The following is a 22,464-nucleotide window of genomic DNA, read 5'->3' on the forward strand; positions in this document are numbered from 1 at the left end:
CGTGCGAGGAGAATTATGCAAAGAGCTCGTTCGGACGAAGACAGGGCTGAATGTCGAGTAGTACTTGTTGCTACACGCGCAGCGCTTAAGAGCGGGCTAAAAGCTGGTAAACGAGCCTGCTTTGAAAGGTTATGTGCTAGCGCCGATGCGAACCCGTGGGGTGATGCCTACAGGGTCGTAATGGCAAAGACCAAGGGCGTGATGGCGCCCGCTGAGCAATCGCCAGAGATGCTGGAGCGGATCATCGAGGGCCTCTTTCCGCGCCACGAGCCAAGGCCCTAGCCCCAGGCCGCTGAGTCGTCCCACGGGCGACGTTCCAGTATCTCAGACCATAGCGTAGTATGGTCGGCCTCCCAGGCGAACATCCAAAGTAACATGGGCGACGGCGGTTTGGAGGTCGGGGAGGAAGTGACGGTTACGAACGAGGAACTCATTGAGATCGCTAAATCCCTAAAGGTGAGCAAGGCACCGGGGCCAGACGGTATCCCGAATATGGCCATTAAAGCGGCTATTTTAGAGGCTCCCGAATTATTCGGGGCAGTAATGAGTAGATGCCTGGAAGATGGCCACTTCCCGGACAGATGGAAGCGATAGAACCAGGTCCTATTGCCGAAGCCGGGAAAACCTTCGGGTGTCCCCTCGTCATATAGGCCGATCTGTCTGCTCGATACTGCCGGCAAGGTACTGGAGAGGGTTATCCTTAACAGACTCATACAGTACACGGAAGGTACAAACGGTCTGTCAAGGAACCAATTCGGCTTCCGAAAAGGCAAATCTACGGTGGATGCCATCTTGTCTGTCACTAAGACAGCCGAGGTGGCAATCCAGCCCAAGAGGACAGGTATCCGTTATTGCGCAGTTGTCACACTCGACGTGAGAAATGCGTTTAATAGCGCTAGCTGGGACTCCATAGCCAGCTCGCTTCGAAACGTCCAAGTGCCGGTGTCGCTGTACAGAATTCTGGAAAATTATTTCCAGAATCGTGTGCTATGCTACAACACGGAGGAGGGTCAGAAATGCGTTCCAATCACCTCAGGGGTTCCGCAAGGTTCCATGCTGGGCCCGGTGTTGTGGAACGTCATGTATAACGAGGTGTTGAAGCTAAAGTTCCCGGTAGGGGTGGTGATTGTCGGCTTTGCGGACGTATCACCTTGGAAGTCTACGGTGAATCTATCAGAGAGGTTGAGTTGACGGCTGCCCACTCTATAAGCATTGTTCAAGATTGGATGTTATCCAGGAAACTGAACCTAGCGCATCATAAAACGAAGGTTATCGTGGTGAACAACCGCAAGGCGGTGCAGCAAGCAAATATCAGCGTCGGGGACTGCACTATTTCGTCAACGCGGTCCTTAAAACTCCTGGGAGTCATGGCCGACGACAAGTTCAAGTACGGGAGTCACGTCGACTATGCCTGCAAGAAGGCTTCCACAGTTATTTCGGCATTGTCTCGTATGATGTCTAATAGCTCTGCGGTGTATGGCAGCAAGCGAAGGCTTTTAGCCAACGTGGTCCAGTCCATACGCAGGTTTGGCAGGCCGGTGTGATCATCGGCGTTAGGTACCAAAGTTATCTAGCTAAGCTGGAAAGCACCTATCGTCTCATGTGCTTAAGAGTGGCGAGTGCGTATCGCACAGTTTCACATGACGCAATCTGCGTCTTAGCGGGTATGATGCCTATTGGTATCATCATCAGCGAGGACGTAGAGTGCTTCAACCAACGTGGAACTAGAGGCATACGGAGTACCACAAGATCGGCCTCGATGATCACATGACAGCGGGCATGGTCTGATTCCACAAAAGGCCGGTGGACACATCGACTTATCCCGGAACTATCTGGATGGGTCAGCAGGCGCCACGGCGAAGTCAACTTCCACCTGACACAGATTCTGTCAGGGCATGGTTGTTTTAGACAGTATCTGCACAAGTTTGGACATGTGGAGTCCCCCGCGTGTCCCGAATGCGTGGACGTTGAGGAAACTGCAAAACATGCTTTTTTCATATGCCTTCGTTTCGCGGCCGTGAGAAGCAACATGATGGCAGTGAGCGGACAGGACACTACTCTGGATAACTTAGTCCTAAGGATGTGTTCTAGCTCGGACGTCTGGGGAGCGGTCGATGCGGCTGCTACCCAGATCGTACTTGAGCTACAAACCCGCTGGAAAGCCGATCAACGGCGAATAAACAGCCTAACTACCATAGTTCAGTAGTTATCTAAGAGTGTGCGTTAAGCACAATAGCCCCTCACTGAAGTAATACCGATAAGGTGGTTCCTGGAGGCTGGAGACTCGAGTAGGGTTTAGTGGGTCTGGATCCTCACGCCCCACTAGAGGGGATCGGGATACCAAACCCCACTCCCTGATTTGTCTTCTAAGGTGTCTGATAGTCTGACAGCAGATTTCCCTACTCGATAAAAAAACAGTTTATCTACCGCAATCCTGCAGTCAGGGATGGTTCGATCACCTTGACTCAATTTTGATTCATTTGACATTCCCGTCTTAACGGAGCCAACTATGACAAAGTTACATATGGAACATTTGTAGAAAAGGTTATTATCTATAATTTTGATCAATAAAGTTTTACTATATCTTTTGTAGTTACGGCGCTACAATGCTTGTATCTTATTAGTGACTAAATGAACGTTCATTTAGTCACTGATGAGTTACTTGAGTTGTAGCACCGTAACTATAAAAGATACAGCAAAACTTTGTTCAGAAAAATTGTAGATTAGAACTAGTTCTACAAATGTCCCATATATAATATTGTCATATTTGGCTCGGCTGAGACGGTACTGTCAAATGAAACAAAATTGAGTCAAAGTGATTGAACCATCCCTACCTGCAGTATCTAAAAAACTTAACTACGCACAATCACGGAACTGTCCTGTATGTTTATCATTTAAAGAATATCGGCAAGATATCATCCGACACCTGCCGCGCTTGTTCTGATTTGAAAATTATTTCACTATTTCTACATTCTCGTGGTATTCTTTTTGTAATTGTTGAAGTTTGTAAGCTTTTAGCCACCCGTAGAACAACCTACGCTCATCTACTACTCCGCAACCGATGAACGAAAATCCATATTACTGAGACCCTGACCCATTCCATTCCTGTTTAAGTATGTCCTGTACGCCACGCCAACGCGCCAGTGCCCGACATTATCTCCCTATTGATCGACCAAAATGATTAATTAATTTGTACTACTCGACTCCTCGACCTCCGCGCGGACTAGCCACCATCATTCATCCCATGATGCAGAATCATCTATTTTTAGATTATCGATGCCAGCGGCAGACATTCTCAAGTCGAGCAGAGATGGGAGGGAGAAATAACTAGTTCATGCTTTAATATTGATTAACGCCGAAGCAATTAGCAAGCTGCTTCGTTAGATGAAATTTTGCACCAGTCGAGTCCGTAGTCGCTTCTGCTCATCTATTCGATGAGTAAATGAAGGAATGCTCCATTCCGTTAAACATTTTCACCGGTAACGAGTTGGCAAGAGACTTTTTAATTAATAAACTCTCTACACTGCTCAACTAAATCCTTTATCTTTACGAACTGTCGGCCGAGAAAATCACTAGCCGACGGCAGATCTTCGTTTGATAAATCTGGCCGTAAGCAGAAAGCATTAACTAGCTAATCTGCTTGGTCAATTGTCGTTTCCTGCTGCTGCCTCAAGATATTTTCTCGCTCGCGGTAGCGAGAAGGACGCCGCAACTGAAGGAGCAAGTGTAAAAATTAAATACTTTACGAACTCATTAATAATAAGCACCAACAACAGCAACAGCAGTCTGAATGAAAGCAGCAACACCGTGACCCTATTGGGATGAAGTGGATCGATGTCGAAGCTTCCTTCCTGTGCCGGCTTTGACGAAAGCCAAAAGAGCGGCTCGCAGGACAATCAATTACCACTCTAGTTGGGATTATGCTTTGCTGACCCTTCACGCCGTCGCCGTCACACTTCCGAAAAGCTTGAGTGTTTTACAGCAAGGGTACCTTTGGATGCTGAGTTTCACACTGAAATTTTCCAGAGCTCGATGGTCAAAGATTTTCTTTTGATAAAAACTTTGCCCCGTTTATGCCAGCCGACAGGCTAGCTAGTCACGTTATCTTTTTCATCCAATTATCAAGCAAATGAAACGAGCATCCAAATGGGATCACGAACAGGCCGCCCTCCACCTCCCCCCCACTGCTGTATTACACGCACAATCAAACCCGACACCACGGGTAATGGGAGTTGGAACGAGCAAAAAATGTAATATCGATTACTGGATGGCTTTATAGCTTCCATAAACCACTCGCTGACTAAGCCCTAAGACTAATTTATCATGCGCGGAAAAACCCCGCCATGATTGCCACTGCTGCTGCTGCTCATGCAAGGGGGAAATTAGTTTATTGGTGGTGCTGCTTGTTGAAGTCGATGGCTTTGTTGCTATTAAGCATTGGGCTCCTATTCTAGCATAGACTGACTTGTAAACATAAAATGATGCCGCTTTGATGTCTCCAACAGTTGATGTTCGTTCTAGCAAAGTGCTCGTAAAATGAATATATTTTTTCAAGCAAGTTGTTATAAAGATTTATCTGATCACGACTGACGGCTGCCGTAGAAGGCAGTTAGTTATAGTGGTTCCTTTGATGATGCTTTCGAGAGAATAAAAGCGGAAAATAATTTCCGGGATAAGAACAAAATGGAAAATTTCCTTCTACAATGAATGTTGGCGAGTTCAATATACATTGCTGTTATCATATTGTTTTTCTTTTTTTGTTTGTTAGTCTGACATTTTAATTAAATGGCTATTAGGAACAACTGACCCACTTTCGATGGAAACATTGCTTGAAATTGTTATCCTTCATTGTTGTGTTTTTTTGTTCTCTCATATCACATTTAATTTACGTGTTTGAGCAGTTTGAGCTTTATAAAATATAGATCAAATGGCTCTTAATTTGTTATTGGAATATGATTTGGTTGATGGCAGCAAATATTTTGCAGTTTTTTGGATTATACTATAGTGAGCAACAAGTCTGATTCATATCATTTAATTGATTCGTCCATTCCCGAAAGCAGCATCAGCTTCGGGAACCACATCGAACCACACTCGCAAGGTCTGGCTGCAGCTGCTCGTCTTGTAGAGGTGATAGCACTTTCCACACAAGTCTCAGTGCAAATGCAAGTGAACGCTGCATGTATGCAGTACGTATCCAACCAACAAATTCCAACCGTTCCCATGTTGTCAGGATGTTGCACTGGGAACTCATTCCATCTCATCCATTCCCTTGGTTCATGATGTGGAGCTAGCTGCTGGTGCCTGAGACCTACCGAGACAAGATGGTTCCACTAGGCTACATATTGGTGTCGACGGTCGTAATTTTGACTTTTGTTCGAGACGTGGGAGCTAGATTGACATGGCAAACAAGAAGTTTACTACAAACCGGTACAGCTACGAAGCTGCCTGCGAAGGCGGATATTTCCGCTCAGTAAACTCTTTCCGTACCGTCTCGAGAGGGATGTTAATGTTACTTTGTGATAGAAACAGTGATTCATGATTGCTAGCGCCGAGCGAAGCTCTGTGGTAGCTGTAAAATTCAGCCGAACGAAGGCAACATTCGACGCAGTCATCATAAAATGAAACTATCGGGCTATTTTCTTTATGGAACTTTTCTGCTGGTGATCTCAGCGGTGTATCAGTGGGTGTGGGAGAGCAGTCACTGAAACATTATGAAAAAGTTTTCATATTTATCGCTGCGGGCAGGAGTTTATGTCGTTTTTTGATTGGACAGTGCTTAACTATTTACCAATTCTGTTTTCATTCCGCGTATTCACGAAAGTCCTAAAAGAGCGTTTCATAAAAAAATGTTTTTTTTCAAGGAAACTGTCTTTAATTCAGCTAAAAATTTAAACGGTCATTACCTTTGATCAAATATATTACTTCAAACTACTGTGCCCACTTTAATTCACGCTGGACCAATTACAGGATGTTAACCCATTAACGCAACGCACCCTTCTCACGATTCTAGAGAAGAGCAGGTTGGAGATATCAACTTGGACCCTAAGAAACCAAGAAAGATTAGGAAAAAATCTAATCGACCTGTTTTTGCTCAAAGCTTAGGTGTTATAAACTAAACTAAACTAAACTAAACAAGGACAGTATTTCTGGATTCGAATCTAATGTTCTAGCTTCTCCGGAATGACAAAGCTATGTAAAAACTGCATAGCGCCTTCCCATCCCTCTGTAAGTCGCTTCGTTTGCCTTTTTTCAACGTATTGTTGTGGAACAAAGGAACAAAATTCAAAATACATCTCTGCGGTTTCTTCTTAATTGATCTAAAACAAAACTTTTTTCTGCTGGAAAAAGTGTGGGACTTAATGGGTTAGGGGAATAAAATAAAAATCTAAGAAAGGAAAGGGTATGAAATGAAAAGAGTTACCTGGAAGGAGCGTCAAACCTAGCTCTGGCTCTCTCAAGCTCCCACCTAGCGCCTCCACGCAGATCTAAGTCAAATGATGACGGTCGATGGTCTTACTCGGAAATGCTTCATGTACTTACTGAAGCAGCTAAGCTAGGAGGTGCGAACTAGAGCGCCTGTTCTCCAGGTGAGGGGCGGCTCACAAAGCGTCTGTCTCGGAACGGGCGACTGAATATGAAATGCTGTATCCCGCAAGCTAAGCTATACCTAAGATGACAGACCCATCAGCGGGATGTAGGTATCGCGACCCCGGTGAGGTAGTATACTGAAAACTCAATTACCACGAATAACGAAGAAAGAAATTCAGGACGGAACAATCGGTATAGGACACGGCAAGGGACAAGGAAACGATTGAGAGATAATGATTGGAAACTTGGTACCTGAAATGTCCGAGCTCTCCATGAATCGACACAGGCTGGCTTGCTTGCTCGAGAGCTACATCAATTCGGAGTGGCGATCGCTGCTATTCAGGAAGTTCGGTGGCCAAATTCCGGAGAAAGTTACGTGCAGTGGACCCTATTGCAGGCACTTTTTTCAAGTGCCACATCTACTACAGTGGCGGTAAGAAAGCAGAACATGGTTTCGTAGTGTTGGGAAAACAAAAGCAACGAGTTAGCCGCTGGAAGCCCGTAGATGACCGTATATGCGTGTTGAGGATTAAATGATAAATCCGATGATGCTAAGGACGACTTTTACGACAGGCTTGAGAGCATTTATGGAGAGTGCCCAAAACACCTACCTACTTTCTACTTTTTATTTTCCGTCACCGTAACAATTTTGATATTATGTTTCATTGATATATTTCGGTGAAATAAAACCCTTCTTTTCTCGATCTGCGTAACGTTTCTGGCTACTATGCTTCGCTTATCGTCAGACGCCTGGAAAATTTATATTTTTGGTCAACTAATTTATACAAATTTTAAACACATTTTTCTTTTCACAAATTTACATTACAAAAACAAATAACCTACTTTCTACACCTACTTTCTACGTTTGAATATTCGGAAACACACCTGGAGGCATCCAAATGGAGACTCTAGCTCTCAGATCGATCATGTCTTGATTGACGGTCGACACTTTTCGGATGTTTTCGATGTACGGTCTTTTCGGGGACCAAATATCAACTCTGACCAAATAATGACTCGACCACACTGAGTGAAGCTGCGTTTCAACATCCAGCGGTTAACGGCAGACGGCGTAGCAGTGGAGTACGTCAGGAAGCTTGGCAAACGAATTGGAGCAGGTAGAAGGAGAAGATATAAATGGGCTGTGGAGGAACATCCATAGTACCATCGAAACAGCTGCGAGAGAGGTGGTATGCACGACGCGTGAAAGACAGCGAATAGCTGGTTTGATGCCGAATACCAGAGAGTGACAGATGAAAAGAACCAGGCCAGGAGTCGCATTCTCACTGCGGCAACGCATCAAAACAGAGAATCTAGAGCTGCGGAAAATCGTCTAAAGAAGCGCGACTACGAGGAGCACGTGCTCACCGGCCGAGAGGAGCGATGCGCCAGCAACGACACACGGATTTTTATAAAACGGTGAGATGCAGGAATTTTGCCATGCCTGTGATGTACAATGATAGTGCTGGCAACCTGCTTACAGGTGGAAGGAGCACTTCCAGACACTGTTGAATGGAGAGGTAAATGCGGAGATCAGCAGGGACAAGATAGGAATTGTAACCGATGGTCAAGCTGTGGAGCCACCAACACAGGAGGAGGTTAAAAAGGCAATCAGTGAGCTGAAAAACGGTAAGGCTGCTGGGAAGAACGGTATCCCGGTTGAACTTCTAGAAGCGGGAAGCGAGCGGCTGTATGAAGCAATCCTCCGGATCATTGTCAGGATCTGGGAGGAAGAACAAATGCCGGAGGAGTGATTGGATGGCCTTATTTGCTCAATTTTCAAAAAGGGACTTCGAATGGAGTGTAAAATCTATCGAGGAATTACATTGCTCAATTCTGCTTACAAGGAGTTTTCCCGTATCCTGTTCTGCAGACTGAGACCGTTAGCGGAGTCCTTCGTCGGCGAGTACCAAGCTGGTTTTCGCGAGGGTCACTCCACGACGGATCAGATGTTTACCCTGCGTCAGTTGCTAGACAAGTTCCGGGAGTACAACTTGCAGACACACCATCTGTTTGTGGACTTTAGAGCGGCGTACGATTCAGTTAAACGAAATGAGCTGTGGCAGATAATGCTAGAACATGGTTTTCCGACGAAACTAGTTACGCTGATTCGTGCGACGCTGGACGGATCCAAATCATGCGTTAGAATAGCGGGTGAGACCTCAGCTGCCTTCGTGACATTGAATGGACTGAAGCAAGGGGATGCACTCTCTAACCTGCTATTCAACATTGCCTTGGAAGGTGCATTACGAAGGGCAAACGTGGAAAGGAATGGATCAATCATCACGAAATCTTACTTACCATTAACACCGCCAAAACGAAGTACATGGTTGCTGGTAGGGAACGTGGGAGCTCAAGTGGTGTTGGTGCCGAGGTGGAGTTAGATTGGGAACGATATGAAGTAGTGGAGAAATTTATATACGTTGGTACACTCGTGACATGTGACGATGTAAACGCGTGACGATGTGACGACGCTAAAGGAAGCTGATCGGCGAGTGCTTGGGGTTTTTGAGCGTAAAATTCTGCGATCTATACTTGGTGGCAAAATGGAAAATGGAGTGTGCCGCAGACGCATGAATCACGAGCTGTACCAAGTATACAAATATGCTGATATAGTGAAGGTAGTGCAATGTGGCAGGCTGCGGGGGGCTGGAGACGTGGCCAGAATGCCCGACGAAAGAGTAGCGAAAACTATTCTCAGCAGAGAACCAGGAAGAGGCCGTAGACTTCGAGGCAGACCCCGCACCCGGTGGGTGTGGGCTGTCCAAGACGATGCACGTTCAGCTGGTGTTTGTGGGGATTGAAGAACGGCAGTCCAAGACCGACGGTACTGGAGGACCATAATTCGTTCGGCGCAGGGTCGGTAACGGACCGTTGCCACTAAAGTAAGTAAGTAAGTATGGCTCTCTCGCCGTTTCAATTTTAATACGATTTGGCCATGGGCATTTTCCGGCTCAATCTTAATATACGTTGGCTACGGCCCTCTCGCCGTCTCAACTTTAATACAAATTGGCCAAGGGCTTTTCCCAATTCAATCTCCATATGCGTTGGTCATGGCCCTTTCGTCGGCTCAACTGTGATGCGCATTGGACATGGGCTTTTCCCGGTTCAATTTTAATATACGTTGGCCTTTGCTCTCTCACTTGATCTACTTATACAATCTTTAACCTTGTTTTTTATACCTGCTAAATTTTTACAGCTTAAAACGTTTTGCACCTTGTTGCTACATCTCCGAATTTGAAAGCGAAGGCCTTTTCCTTTTGACTACCCGGTAAAAATAACCATAACACGGAGAAAAAAAATATTGTTGCAGTAGGATACAAAATACAGTAAAAACATTAAAATTTATTGTCAGAAAAGATAACCAAACCGTCAAATTTATTGCAGTTCACCCTAACTTTAACTTTAACTCCTTTAACCCTAACTCACTTTAACAAGAAATTTGATGGTTTGGTTATCTTCTCTGACGATAAATTTTAAATTTTATGTTTTTACCGTATCTACTGTTACAATAATCTTTATCTTCGTGTTATAGTTATTTTGTTCCGGGTAGAAAAGACAGTAAATTTGTGATGAAATATGGCAAATTCTATTCCTTAAAATAAGAAACAAAAATATGAATAAAATTAGAATTTGAAAATATTTTGGCAATAAAGTTACCATAAGTTTAAATGTCCATAATAAAACCTGTTGTAGACGATTGTTTCCCCTACAAAATTTAATGTAAATTGTGTTAGGGAACCAACTGCGACACTTTCTCTGTTCATTACACGCTACCGGCAAATACCTGAATATTGTGTAAACAACACATTACATATTGCAGGCCAATCTATTTATATAATCTATTTACAAAATCTATTTATATAATCTATTGATATAATAGGCTTATGTCTGTACCGAAAACCAGGACTCTGACAGGACGTCATAAGAGGCTTATCGGTAATTAAAAACAGACCCCTGAAAATACGTCATGCTTTCGTAGCAATGGGTTGTATTCTCAGTCACAGCAGTCACTGGTTGACTACTGGACTGATCGATTGCTCAACTGGTTGACTAGATTGTTCGACTGAACTGGCCGATCAGACTGCTCGATTTGATTGACTTGACTGCTCAACTGAACTGCTACCCAGCAAACCACAAATCGTATAATAATGTGTGAAAATCATCTTAAATATCGCTAAACAAACTCGAAATCGTACATAAAGCTTAATAAAGCGCACCCCAGTTTACATTTATTCGTACAAAATGATAGTAACTGATTCACATACGATTTTCGTCACAGAATTGTATAGCATTATGGAACTAATCATGTTGAGTCGGATTTCATCGTATACAAATACTTATGAATGTGAATTGTTTTCATATAATTTGTAGTACGTATATCGCCTCCAAAACAGTACGCATATGCTGGTTTCGTGCATCGAATGCGATTTTTCTAGATATATATCGGTACATATAACATATTTGTTACTTTGATATACGTATGAAAATGTTTGCTGGGTAGACTTAACTACTCGACTCGACTACTTGACACATTTGTTCGACTTACTACTCGACCCGACTGCTCGACTTACTACTCGACCCAACTGCTCGATTTAATTGCACGATTGAACTACTCGACTGGACTGTTCGATTCGACAGCTCGACTGGACAGTTTGATTTAACTACTCGACTAGACTGCTCGACTCGACTTCACTTCTCAACTCAACTACTCGGCTAAACTACTGGATTCAACTGCTTGACTCAACTATTCGATTGGACTATTCGAATTAGCAGCTCGACTCAACTGCACAACCCGATTGCTCGATTGAACTGCTAGACTATTCGGTTTAACTGCTCGACCTGACAGCTCGACTCAACTGACGACTGGACAGCTTGATTCAACAGCTCGACTAGACTGCTCGACTTAGCCACTTGACCCGACTGCTCGACTCAACTGCTTGACTTAACTGTTTAATTCAACAGCTCGACTTAACTGCTCGACTCAACTGCTCGACTGGCCTACTCAACTCGATTGCTCGGCTTTACTGCTCCATTCCGTTACTCGACCGAACTGCTCGACTGAACCGCTTGACCCGACTGCTCGACTAGACTGCTTGACTAAACTGTTCGATTCGAGTGCTCGACTCAACTACTCGACTAGACTACTCCATTCAACTGCTCGACTGAACTGCTTGACAGAACAGCTTGATTCAACTACTCGACTAGACTGCTCGACTCAACTGCTTGACTATTCGATTCGACAGCATGACTTAACCGCTCGATATACCTGCTCGACTCAGCGCTCGATTAAACTATTCGACTTTCGACTAGACTACTCGATTCAAATGCTCGACTCAGTTGCTCAATTAAACTGTTCGACTGGACTGCTCGATTCAACTGCTGGACTGAACTGCTCGACTCAACTGTTCGACTTAACTGCTCGACTTAGCTGCTTGACCCGACCGCTCGATTAGACTGCTTGATTAAATTGTTCGATCCGAGTGCTCGACTTAACTGCTCGACAGGACTACTCGACTCAACTGCTCGACTGGACTGCCCGATTCAACTGCTCAACTCGACTGCTAGATTCAACTGCTCCGCTGGATTGCTTGATTTAACTGCTTGAACAGCTTGATTTAACTGGTCGATTTGACTGCTCGACTTGACTGCTCGACCCAGCTGCTTGACTCGATTGCTTGATTCGACTGAACGACTCGTCTGCTTAACTCGATTGCTTGTCGCGATATCATATAGTCGGTGTTAAATCAGACCGGGCCAAGTCGAAAAATTTTAAAAAATGAATTAATGACAACAAACGATCAAGAATTTTCTAAGCAGCATTTTACTCTAATCAGACTACATAAATGTTGCAAACAGCCAGAGTTATAAGATGATTTCGAATGCAGCAAACTTTAAATACGTTTTTCTCGAAGTCAGAATTTCGTCACTCGGTTCTGTCTGACTTAACACCGACCATATGAATCGGTTTGCGGCAGACAATGGACGGTTCAGAGCCCCTTACACAAAAGAGCCATTTTACCCACCTATAGAATTAGCACTGAAACTTCGCTTTAGTTTCCGGCTATGACTATTTTATATACAACATCTTAGAGCTACATTATGCAATATAAGAACTCAAAACACTAATACAAAGATTAAAAAATTTCGCAAGCACTGGCCAATGGAATGTATCCGCAGTTTTCTGAATTCTGAACAGACATTTATATTTTCCGGATCGTAAGATTCGGGCTCAACTAGTCTATTTATGTAAGAGGCTCATGTCTGTACCAAATACCAGGTCTCTGACAGGATGTCATAAGAGGCTTATCGGTAACTACAAACAGGTCCCTGACAGGACGTCATGCTTTCGTAGCAATGGGTTAAATCACCTCACTGGTCGGCTGCTCGATTGCTCAACTGGTTGACTAGACTGCTCGACTGGACCTGTCGATTAGACTGCTCGATTTGATTGCTCGACTGGACTGCTTAACTGAACTGCTCGACTTAACTGTTCGATTCGACTGCTCGACTCAACTGCTTGATTGGACAGATCGACTTGACTGCTTGACTGAACAGCTCGATTTAACTGCTCCAGTGGACTACTCGATTCGACTGCTTGATACATATGCTTGACTTACTACTCGACCCCACTACTCGACTTAACTGCACAATTGAACTGCTCGACTGGATTGTTCGATTCCACTGTTTGACTGAGCTGCTCGACTGGGCTGCTTGACTGGACAGTATGATTCATCTGCTCGACTAGACTGCTCGACTCAACTGCTCGATTCAACTGCTTGATTCCACTGCTCGACTGGACTACTCGATTCAATTGCTCGACTCAACTGCTCGAATGAACTGCTTGACTCAACTACTCGATTGGACGTTTATATTTTCCGTATCGTAAGATTCGGGCTCAACCAGTCATTTATAATACTATAAATACCAGGATGGCACAGGTTGTAATTCGGGAATAAGGCAACAGACAGAAGTAGAACACATTCCTTCTTGAAAATGCAAATATGCATTGAACCAGGAACTAAATACAGAGATTTTTTTCCATGTGTGGACTCATTACTGCGACCAGTATGTGTTGATCTATTGTAATATCGCCCGGATGTTTGCTGTATGACCTGCACTGCATTTCTTTTTGCTATAATCGCTATTGAGTGAGCGATATGCTTATTGAATTTTTTTTATGCGTGCTTGCGTGTATTGGGGTTTACCCTTCCTTCAAAGCTTGATCTACTTTACCCACTTATTCCTCGCGCTGCCAGCACTATCCCATATTACAGCCGTCCCTGGCGAGGACTCAGTCGTACCTCTGACCAGTAACACTTAACTATTGGAGGGACATTTGCACTGTCAAGAGTCACTGTCAAGTGGCTTCAGAGGGTAAATATAGAAATTCAGCACGAAGGAAGGGTAAATGGACGGGCCTGAGAATAAACCCATGCTAAAGTCACTTGACATCGAATGGCTTGATTCTACTAAGATTCGAACCCACGACCACTCGCTTGTCAAAGCAGACTCGGTAACCTTGCGGCTACGGAGCCCCCTAAATACAGAGATAGTGAGATATAGATTTTGGTACGCCACAATTTGGTAGTATTTTTGGATGAATTGTATGGTTCCTATTTCCTTGAACCTGCACTGACTATCATGTCGAACATTCGAAAATTGTGTATTGTTTTATTTCGCTTTCCATACAAACGTTTAAAAGCACTGCTTCGAGTCAGAGTGTGATTTTGTCAGACTGTGCCACTAAACCCATATAGGTACTTAAGAACTAAAACGCACCTGTGCTTCCAAAATGAATTTCTTTTACCGCGCTGCTCATAGCAAACGTTCTCTAAATTAATTACGTATGTATGTTAAATACTTGTTAGTTAAATACTCTATGTTAGAGTACATACAATCAACAGCACAACCGAAGAATTTTGCAACACATTCGTGGAAAATTTATTTCGCTGCCAGATTTCTGTGCCACTAATTTAGACACGATATTGTTTTACACTTGTCGACAAAATTGCACTAGTTTGAAATTTCGGTATAAGAGATAATGATTGTTAGTAGTGAATTTACGTAGAAAAATATTTTTCAGTACTGAGGGTTGAAAAACAGTCGACAATTCTTCTGTTAATATGCCATTTCTAGTACATTTGCAACGGCTAGATAGTAAGTTAATTTCATTAAGGGGAAACCGAAAGTGGCTCAAAGATGGCTGGATAAATGGCTACCATTCGAAGCATGTATTGTTTTGCGCCTTAAAAATGCATCTGTATTGGCAGAGCACGCTTTCGCCACGTAATCAGTGCTTCCAGCGCTGTTATAATGTCCTAAAACTTGTAATTCAATTTATCGATCTGCTGTGTATCAATAAACGCTCAGCAAAACATAATTGCTAATGGAAAATAAATTTAACTGAACATATCGATCATTACGTCTTCATAAAAGCGACCAATGTATAATTTGGAATTAGTTAATAGATATTTGGTTACGCACATATTTCGTTGAACTAGCGATTTCCGAAAAAGCAGCAACACAGTATCAAACTTTCGTCACATCAATGAGCTTTTAAAGAGCTTTCAACTTTCGCCGCATCGATGAGCTTAGAGTGAAATAAACAAACAAAACGCAATCTGATTCAAGCGGATTAATTAAACATCCTAGTGATCCTACGCATTATTCAGTTGCTGCTGTTAATTTTGATTGAATCGGAATGCCTCGATAAAGAAAACAAACCCTTTTTCGGGATGTTTGTAGTTAGTGCGGTTGGCTGCGGATCAGCTGTTTATGTTTGCAAGCTCCGCTATTTGACATATATTACCAATACTAATGCAATATTCAAATAAACGTTTAGGTTTTTAACGAACACATGAGATGTACAGTACAGTGTTTGTCGCACTAACACAATAACGTTAGCCACTTTCGGTTCCGCCTTAAAGTAATGCGATGATACAAACTACCGAGATGAAGTAACATGGCGCCTTCATCGATATTCAAAGAAAAGGAGTTGCATGGTTGTTCTCAACTTGCACTATCAAAGATTCTTCCAACCACGTAATACGTATAATGTCATAAACGCAAAGTTAAAAAATGAACAATTATTTCACTTATTCAAATATGGTTTATTTGTGAAACCCGTGGCTGGCTGGTGTAATTACTCTCAACTAGGACACCGACCAAAAATATGTCTTTGGTGCGTGTTTTCTCTCACATTCCCAACGCCGAAATTTATGCTTTATTTGTATGGCAAACATAATTTAACTTTAACTATAAATTTGCGAACGCTACACATTTGTGCTTCACAAAAACGAAAAAAGAGAAGAGCTTACTCATGCAAAAAAGTGGACCACGCTTGTTTGAGTGCACTCAAGAGTGCATTGAAACCAAACAAAAACGCCCACACCCACCCTATCGTCGCCAGTATCAGCAGCAGCGAGGCTACTCTAGAGCGTGTGCATGCAACAGTTCCCTGTCAACAAATTCAGGGAAATCCGAACCACCCCACCTCTCCGATGTACGAAGAGCAAATATTTGCGATGCTATCTTAATTCAATCTGCATTACGTTTCATCTGGTTTCCAGCACTTGCCTGGTGAAGGCAAGTGGAAGTGAGAGCGTGCTTGTAACTGATCCTAGCTAGCCCGTAAATACAGCTATGCTGAGTGCTGGAAACGATGACCAAAGATGCTGCTCTAGAGTTGCGGATATTCATATTCGATTTATATTGAGTCAGTTCTTGCACTGCAGCAGTGGCAGACACGTGAATGTTGTCGCAATTTTCACGACAAAATTTCAAAGGAAAGAGTAATACAAAAATCTAGTGGGTGGAACTGGGTGGAATTACCGAACAGAACACGACACTTGAAGCGATGTTCAAGTTGGCCAACTAAACTGTACGTCGTTTGTAGGTTATGTTTCACTTCCACAGTCGGGTATTGTGTCGTGCTCGTCGTGGGTGGACAATGGCCAGTTGCAGAATAAGCAGGCTAATGAAAAGTGATACCAAACCGTACTGTCAGATCGGGTTTCCTCCGCTTCCGGGTTAACGCCCAGGTGCGTGTACGGGTGGGTGGGTGTGTCGTGTGAATGACGTCCCTAGTTGCGTTCTGAGCGCTGAGGTTGATTTGAATGGAAATGTTGTATGTCATGGCAGAGTAAATGCTCTAGCTCTGGCTGCATAATTTTCCTTTACTTATGCTGAGGTGCAGAAATGTAAAAGAAGCAACGGTAGCTTGCTGTTCTATTATGGTTATTATGATGAGGTTGTAAAGCTGAATTACATTCAATGGGAACTATAACATCCAATGATGGTAGAGGATTTGCTCTCGTGGAGCTTCTTTATGTGCCATGAATGGTTTGGTAAGTGGTTCTGCCATGAATAGACAAAGATTAAAGGATTTACTGTTTCCTCTGTATTTGCAGATAATGAATCATCCAGAAAAAATACTCGTTAGACAGCCAGAACTGTACTATTCAACCGGGCTGTCAGGTCTCGAAGTACCGACTTCGACGTGTTGGTGTTCCGAATGATTTTGAACAACCAGAACCGGAGTAATTACTTTCTTTTAATTTGCACGGTTTCACTATTAATTTGGCGATTGCAGTGGAAAGCTTCTTGATTCGTTTAACTGCTTCCTTAATTTTAGTCAAGGGACTTGCATGCAGTTTTCACTTCTAACTCACAGCGACTGAACACAATTCCAACTTGACTGCTAAGCTGCTTTGAACGGACTTGCTAATTACAGAGCTTGAAACAAGAGCGGCAGCCAACCGGCGGACTTCTGTTTCTGCATTTTGTTCGCCTCGTAAAATGCATGCACAGGGCTTAGCCGGACGGAAAAGCGAAACGACGTCGCCGTCGTCATCGTCGTCTACTTCCTGAGTAGTTACCGTCGGCGCCTATCGGGTTGCGCTGGCGACGACAGTAATTGAAATGGCTCGAAGCCATGCAAAACGTAAAATGATGCACGACGTGAAAGGGTGCGATGCACGTAGATTTAGAGTACTTTTGCTGTTGTAACATTTTAGGTTTGTTGCACCACAAAATAAAGTCAGGAAGCCTCATCGAAACAATCAATGTAGGTAAAATTCGAGTAGAAAATATTAAGCCTTCCAAAAGCTGATTTAGGAAGATAATCTATTAGAAGACTGGACGAGAAATGTCTAAGCACGCATTTCCGGGAAAACCCATAAAATTCTATTGTGAATTGTATTTTTGCGAAGCAAACATTCCATTTATTCCCATTTCGCTGCTTCCTGGAATCCAGAGATACTAAGCGCGTTGCTATTGTAAGTTCATTCTTGAAATCTAGAATCAACTATTGTCTGTCTCTCTCGCCGACGTTATCTCTTCCCTTAGGTACAGATGCTAGCGGTAAACATTCAAAACGCATCCATTAAACACGAACCGGAAGTGCTTGCCGTAAAGCATAGGAATTGTACTTTCAGTGAATGCACTCGACTAACAACAACCATAAACACACACTGCTGTTGATGCTCTAGCCACATTGGTTGCCCAAACGCATCAATACTGGCGGAAGGATACCAAACCACCACCGTTTACTCGTCCTGTGGCGAGCGGTGGTGAATACGTAGGTTTATTGTGCTAGTTGTGAACCAATATATTAGACTAGTTGTGGACTTTTAATGACAGCAATTATTATTAAACTAACAAAGCACAGTGCTTTACAGTCCGACCATTTTGCATGGCTGTTAAGTATTGCTCAAGGGAAGCAATTTTGATCGAGTATACCCTACACAATGGACGTAAAATTGTTTTTAACATTTGCGGTAGTGGTCCGGGGTTATGTATGACGTTAGACGCTACCATTTCATGCAAACCCTTGAGCTCCGGGCTTGAGAGGATATGTTCACGTGCGGCAAATAAATCACGCTCGGTTTTTCGAGCTTCCAGAACAGCCGGCATCAATGCACCATTTGGAATGCAGGATGTTGTGGGCCGAGTACCTCTGCCTGGCATGCTGCAATATATTCGCCTTAAATATTGCTCCCCATGCATGGACGCAAAAACATCAATCATGTTCTCGTTACTCGAAAGAAATAGCTTCTTATTTTGCTCGGATCATCCAACTGGCATGAGGGTTGTTTGTTTTCATTTAATTACTCGTACTGAGTGGAGTTCGATAACATACGTTGCACTAGAATCGTACTTTTTGCAACTTTCTTTCAGATCATGAAATTAATTTTGATTACTTTTCTTCGTCGATGCGGGTTGGTGTTGCTGATGATGGCATGCCATTCTTGAGTACGATAGCAATAGTTTTCTTCACAGGACCGTTTCACTGTACTGTATTGCAGTAGCGAATAGTTTTGTGGCAGCAACGTTGCTGCGCAAAAATGAATTTAATTGCAGACAAACTGAGTACGTTGTAAAACAGGTTGAGATGATGTAATAGTCACACAAATTGGAAGTTTTTGTTAGTAACATTTCCAAAGTAAAGTCTCTTTTAACTTTACCTATTAAGGACAACTCATTTGCTTAAATAGACTATTACATTTGGACAACTGAAGGATTCCACGCAGATAACTAAACTTTTTTCGACGTAAATTATACCCTTTTGTAGTTATACCACATCATCGGCGAGTTCACGCTGAAATTTAGTATTTTGACGCTACACCCGTAGTTCTCAAGCTGCGTTCATGATATACAGCCTGAAAGTTTTCCCATGTACCTACATGTGGGATTTAACGAGCTACCAGCTAACCACTATGGTTGGTTGGTTGGTTGGTAGGTACGTGCTGACGTGGGTGCTGACGAAAGCAATAACGAAAAGGGCCGTTTCGTCGGGGTAGAAAAATAACTTTACTCTTTTGTTAGGTCGTCGAGAAAAATATAAACATGGTTATCTTTGTTATAAAAATTTGTTGCCTATTTCAAATAATGTAAGCTGGCGGTGGACATTACTCAGACAGGCAGGCTTATTTCGGACATTGATGGTTCGAAATCCTGCTGACAGTATTCCCATTCTGTAGCGCTCGCAGATATGCAGTAGCGTGCGTCGGGCTCCATTTTCAACTGAGTCCGCAGGCCTTCCAGGTGTTTTCCCAAACTTCATGCAGCTCCATGTTACTTGACCGTCCACTTTTGCTGCAACTGTCTAGACGTGTACCGTTCCAGACATGGTGACCGTCATGACTACCATCTCCTCACAGCCACCCTCATTGAGTTTCTTATTGAACTCAGCTCAACCCCCGATCATCTACCATGTTTCCTGAAATCGCCACATTATGAGGTGGCGCTACATGCGTTTTGCTTTTAATAAGCAGCATTCACGCCCCAACCGTCAAACCTCGAAGACGGTTGGGGCAGAATACGCTCAGCCATCGGAGAGGACGCTACCGCGGCATTGAACCTCGGACTACACAAAATGATTGGTTTGATGGGGAATGCCAACAAGCGGTGGAGGGGAAAAAACTGCTTGGAAAAATTATCTAAGTATTGCCACTAGAGAGAACCTGGCCAAATACCGACGAGCTAGGAACCAGTTGACCACGATCCTGAGGAGGAAAAAGCGCCAGAAGGAGGACAGTGATCGTGAAGAATTAGAGCAACTATTCCGAGCTAATGACATGCACAAGTTTTATGAGAAGGTGAACCAAACTCGGAAGAACTACACACCGAAACCTGACATGTGTAGGGACGAGGGAGAGAATCTAACCACAAACGAGCGTGAGGTGGTCGACAGATGGAAGCAGTTCTTCGATGAACACCTCAATGGCGAAGTCGCAGAAGGAGGTGGAACGGAAATTAATCTAGGAGCGCCCATGGAAGATAGTAATGTCCTAGCACCTGATCTCCAAGAAGTCAAACGAGAAATCGGGCTGCTGAAGACCAATAAAGCTGCTGGGAAGGAACGCCTACCGGCAGAGCTTTATAAACATGGCGGAGAAACGCTAGCAAATGCTCTACACTGGGTTATTTCGAGGATTTGGGAGGAGGAAAAGCTACAGGAGGAATGGATGGAAGGAGTGGTTTGTCCCATCTACCATAAAGGTGATCGGCTAGACTGCTGCAACTATCGCGGTAATATGCTGGTAAACGCCGCCTACAAGGTACTCTCCCAGATCCTGTTACGCCGGTTGTCACCAATAGCACAAGGTTTCGTAGGGAATTATCAGGCGGGTTTCATGGGGGCTTGCTCAACTACGGACCAAATTTTTACTATCCGACAGATCTTGCAGAAATGTCGGGAGAACAACGTGCCCACGCATCACATCTTTATTGATTTCAAAGCAGCATACGATACAGTCGATCGAGACAAGTTATGGCAGATAATGCACGAAAACGGTTTTCCGGACAAACTGACGCGACTGACCAGAGCTACATTGGATCAAGTGATGTGTTTCTTACGTATCTCTGGGACACTTTCGAGTCCCTTCGAGACGCGGCGAGGGCTGAGACAAGGTGACGGTTTATCCTGCATGCTGTTCAACATCGCTCTTGAGGGGGTGATCCGACTAGCGGGCATCGAAACGAGAGGCACGATTTTTACCAAGGGTAGCCAACTTCCAGGCTTTGCAAATAACTTTGATATCATAGCCAGGAACTTCGCGACGGCGGAGGCAATCTACGCCAGACTGAAAGCGGAGTCTAAGAGAATTGGGCTAAAAATAAATGCTTCGAAGACCAAATACATAAAAGGAAGAGACTCAAAGGAAACAAACGCACGTCTCCCATGGACAGTAACCGTTGACGGCGACGAACTAGAAGTGGTAGAAGAGTTCGTGTATTTGGAACCGCTGGAGATCGCGGACAACAACACTAGTAATGAGATCCAGCGGCGCATCCAAGCGGGAAAGTTAGCAGGCTACGGTGGACCGGACACGTCGTAAGAATGCCGGACGACAGTGCGATGAAAATAGTCCTCTTCAACAACCCCACCGGCACCAGGAACAGGGGGCCCAACTTCTGAGACGACTAGAAAATTGGCGACGAGTGGCCCAAGACCGAGTTGAATGGAGACGAGTGCTTGAAACAGCACGAACCATCCCGGCTCTATGCTGCTGAAGAAGAAGAAGCAGCATTCACACGAAACTTAATCACGTATGTATCAATTCCTTGATATGGAAGTGAAGATTTTTTTAGGAAACTCAATGATAACTCATTGATAATTATAATGTACCTACATTCAACATTACATTACATTGTACATTCAGAGGACAAGTTACATGATGAGATAGATGATAACCCACGAAAATTTCTGCTGGTGCTGCAAAAATACTGTGTGATTCGTTCTTTTGCACGCGAACTTTCATACAAGTGATGCAGTGATCCACTTGGCAATGATGCAGTGACGTTGGCTTCACTTATTTTGTTCGCAAGCGCCAAAGTTGCCACCGGAGTGGCCCAGCACTGCTCCGTTGAGTTCGTCACTCAATTTCACCTATCAAGACATGTACCGATCTAGGGATGGCGACTTACATGACTACCATCCTTTTATGGCCACCCTCGTAGGCTTTCTGACCAACCACAGTGTTGTTGCTTCGTTGTTGTCTTACAGTTTCCACTACGTGCGTCGATCCATCTTAGAAAACTTGGAAATTCGAAGACAACGTGACTGTAACGCTGCCCCAGCTAGCACCAACTTGTATATCAATATACGAAAATTATCGTAAATATCTCCTAACAAACTGGAAATCGTAACTAAAGCTGGATAAAGTGGGACCAAGTTGATTTTCTATCGTATATAATGATAATAACTGACAAACATACGATTTTCAGCACAAAATCGTATACAGTAGGATTTCGAATTTGGCAACAAATGCGTGTCACCTATGTTGCCAAAATCGAAACCGTGCCAAAATCGAGACCCTTTTTCGATACGAAAAAAATTAATGTAAATGCTTTAGAAGTTCACTAAATATCATT

The 22,464-nt window shown here is 43.7% G+C and overlaps 1 protein-coding gene across 1 annotated transcript in view; it reads right to left on the reverse strand.

Moving 5' to 3' along the window:
- The window catches only part of LOC128735616 (alpha-catulin), a 126,385-nt gene that overhangs the window by 103,050 nt on the left and 871 nt on the right, over positions 1-22,464 (reverse strand). The gene's annotated exons all lie outside the window — the stretch shown is intronic.

Source organism: Sabethes cyaneus, chromosome 2 (genome assembly GCF_943734655.1).
Source record: "Sabethes cyaneus chromosome 2, idSabCyanKW18_F2, whole genome shotgun sequence".
In the NCBI taxonomy this organism is placed as follows: domain Eukaryota; kingdom Metazoa; phylum Arthropoda; class Insecta; order Diptera; family Culicidae; genus Sabethes; species Sabethes cyaneus.